This window comes from Austrofundulus limnaeus, unplaced genomic scaffold (assembly GCF_001266775.1).
Source record: "Austrofundulus limnaeus strain Quisiro unplaced genomic scaffold, Austrofundulus_limnaeus-1.0 Scaffold1015, whole genome shotgun sequence".
Taxonomy (NCBI): domain Eukaryota; kingdom Metazoa; phylum Chordata; class Actinopteri; order Cyprinodontiformes; family Rivulidae; genus Austrofundulus; species Austrofundulus limnaeus.
Window position 1 is genome coordinate 114,163 of NW_013953417.1, and position 4,010 is coordinate 118,172.

Sequence of the window (4,010 nt, forward strand, 5' to 3'; positions counted from 1 at the left end):
ATTTATTTACATACAAAATGGTGCCAAAGTAGATGCACTAAATATATGTATATAGATACATACTGTATATACGTGTGTATATACATGTTATCATATAGTTCTATTAACACAATCCTCGCTGCCCTGGAAGTCAACCTTTTTAAGATGCCCTCTGTCAACACACCAGCGTACACACACACACACACACACACACACATCTCATTCTGGAAGGACTGTCTGTGTTGTAAATATTCTGTATATAGTTTCAGACTTTTTATGACAGATCTGTGTTGTGTTAGTAAAACTTTCCAAGCTTACTGTGGACTTTAGTGATTAATGGCTAAAGTTAGGTTCTATATGAGAAAGACAGAAATGCAAGACCATTTATTACCATTTTTACCAAAGGGAGTTGATTATGAAATAGATCTTTTTGCCCCTTTGTGTGTTTCTTTGTCTTTTTTAATCTCTGTAGTTAAAACCAATCGAAGGAGACACAGAAATGTATCCAGGTCTTTCAGATTTTATTTGTGAAAACAAAACACATTTTCCTTTTCCTCTATGACTGACAGTTTGTTTGTGAAAAATCACTGCCCTCCGTTGTGACTCCACCCATTCAAGGTGTTCATGGGACTTATTTTAAAGTTTGTTCTTCAGACAGATGGGCCCTCGCTGGGTAGATTTCTGCTGCAAACATCCACCCACAACCCAGTTTTTGATAATGTAAGAAGTCACACTAGCATGTCTTTAGTCCCTTTATTTAGACATTATTTAAAATAGTAATAAATTTGTAGCCTATGACACCCTGTGTGGACTGATTTTTTTAATGAACCTCAACATTTTTGGAGTCAATACAATTTAAATGGCTGCTTCAGTCAACTGACCTTAGAAATGGTTCAGTCACAAATAAATTTTACAGATACTGACCTTACATTACCAAGCCTTTAAAACACAAACAAGGTGGAAGCCAATGCCAAAGTGACAGTTGGTATGCCTACACATGCCCTAGACATGTCTGCCTTTGAAGCACAACTTTGTGCAGATGTTACCATGTGTATGTACATTGTACTAGAGATTTGTCAGTGGAAACCTGAAATTTTATTTGAACTGTTGAGTAATTAGGGGGAAAAAAGCCATTTTATATTATCAATCATCATGAATGACCTTAACATTTGACTCTTCAATGCCTAAATCCATCAGAGTACTGCTCTAATGGAGTTACTATACCTATTTATAGTTTCATTCAGGAGACGTGCACACAAGACCGCTCTGGACAGACAGCTCACTAACACACACACAGACAACAGTCTGCCTCCGACCCCAGTGGGCGGAGATATAATGAAACTGGTTGGATTTCTGCCAGTTTTATAATGCTAAACTTCGGTGTAGTAATAGCTAGAGGACAGACAAGAACAAGGGATCTACATGTTCCTGGTTGGTTATATTTGTTAATTTATTAACCTTTCTTTAACGAGGCAGATCCCATTGAGATCACAGGTCTCTTATGTAAGGGATGTCTGGGCCTGAAGACAACCTGACATGCATGTTTTTTGACTGAGGAAACAAGAATACCTGGTAAAAACCCACACAAGCATGAGAAGAACATGCAACTGTTTATTTGTTGCTTGTTTGCTTAGCTCTTTAGTAACTAGATAAACTCAGCAAAATATTTTTTGAACCAATAAATATATTTTAAAGTTTTTCAAAGTGATTATTGGATGTATAACTGCAGCTGATTAGTAAATTCAGTCTGAGATGGCTCCCACAGCTCATCCACAACTCCCAGCACAAAAATATCTAACTTTGTCCTGCCGACAACGCCAATTTCTGTCGTCGCATTATTTACCAAGAATGCAGAAACACGTTGGAATAATGCACAGAAAGCCTGCGTGTATGGTGGTCAATAATGATTTAATTCTGAGCGACAAACAAACAGAACTCAAGAAAATCTGTCGGCATGTGGCTGACACGTCAGCGGAAAGCAGCCAATAATATACACCATGATAACATCATATGACGTGCTTATAACCAATCACAGATCGACGAATGTACTGTCCAGCCAATCACAGGGCTCTCAGCTCAAAGAGTTTCTTATCAAACAAGAGAGGTCAGTCCGTTGCGGAGTCCTGACGTCTGGGCAAACAGATTTGACAATGATCATAAGATATATGAGTACTGGACAGCGTCAAGGTGAAACAGATAGATAATTAGTCCATAACAATGACTTTAATGTAGGGCTGTGCGGTGTATCCAGGGGTGCCCAACCAGTCGCTCATGGGCCTTGAACATGCTCCTTCCGCCGTCCCCATGCCGCACTCCGAACATGATATCACTAGACTTTAGGGTCACTTGTTCTAAAACAAAGCGGAGTGATACGGTACATGTGTTGGTTAGTGCGGGGGGAAAAATGGATGAAAAACGAGTGAAAAAGGAAACAAAAAGTTATTATTTCCCCCGGAAAGGGAGGAGGACTATTTTTTTAAGTGTGGGAGCTGAAAAACAAGCTTGCAGGACTGCAATCAATTTTCACTCGGCCCAGCACAAGGTAAGGCTGCTACGAAAGCCTCATGATCCTGGCTCAACACAAAAAGTCTTTCAGCGATGGAGAAGTTATGAAAGAAGCGCTTATTGAGGCTGCAGAAGCACTTTTTCATGATTCTAATAATAAAAGTGAGATCGTGGCTGCTTTAAGATGTGCAGTTGTCCAGACAAAATGTGACAGCGATGTGAGGGAACGGCTGTGAATGCGGTAGACGGTAGTTAGTTGGCCTACTACGGTAGAAATGTACCCTCTAACGTCCTATCGTCATGTCAGTTATGTCATCGCACCTGTGTCATGTCTGCGAGTGCAGAGACAACTGAGCAGGAGTTCCAAATATAATGAAGAAATACAGTGTTTTAAAACATGTATAGAGAATAAATCCTCAAAATGTCCCCCTCCCGCTGTAGAGAAGTTACGTCGGGATCATTCCCCCTCCCCGGACTCTCCCGCTGCACGTCACGCAGAGCGAAGCTTTAACAATCGTAGTTTTTTCACACCCAAGTTGTCGTAGAAAAAAACTTGTTTTTTATGTATTGTTACCCACAGAGATGATAAAAAATATGTGGACGTTCGTTCAGTCAATATTCATCATTTGATCAAAAAGAATAAACAACACTGTAATATCATTATAACTTACAGTTTTTTAAAAATTAAGCAATAATATAAATATAAATAATAAAACTTTTATTTACAGTGAAATATCTTGTATTAATACTATGTTGCAACGACCCCCAAACAATGTTGCAACTGTCCCCGGAGTCAGTTGGGTTAAAAATAGAATGCTGTTCCTATTCCTCCTCTTTCATGATGCAGACAAAAAAAGCAACACACACACATACACACACACACACACACACACACACACACACTGAATTACAGTTGTTTCTATCCACGTTCATCTGACCTGCAGCATGAGTGGGTTCAGTTCTGGGTACCATTCAGCCCTTTGTCCAAACTGCACATCGATCTGATGTTGGCCTCTGTTGGTGTATGCAGTGGCGGAGCCAGACATTTTTCTCGAGGGAGGCCAGACTGGGACCACTACTCACACAGGGGTGGCCAGACGGGGACCACTACTCACACTCGGGTGGCCAGACTGGGACCACTACTCACACTCGGGTGGCCAGACTGGGACCACTACTCACACAGGGGTGGCCAGGAACATTACATAATTTTTTCACTTGAACGTTACTGCAGATCTTTGCATGTAAACTTGTACAGATTGTCTGTAAGTTATAAGTATTTTACATCATTTTGCAGGTAAACAGACGTATAGAGCAATCTCAGATTTTTTCAAGTCTTACGGATTTTTTCAAAATATGGAAGAAAAATAGTCTCATTAGAATCTGAATATTTTTAGACACTRAATTTATGACATTGAATTTTTATCCTCTGAAATTATGTATGTGAATTTTTTTTACTTCAAATTTGCTGGCAAAATTTCACCTGCAACTTTTCAACTGAAGAAATTTGCCAGAAAAAAATTCAACTA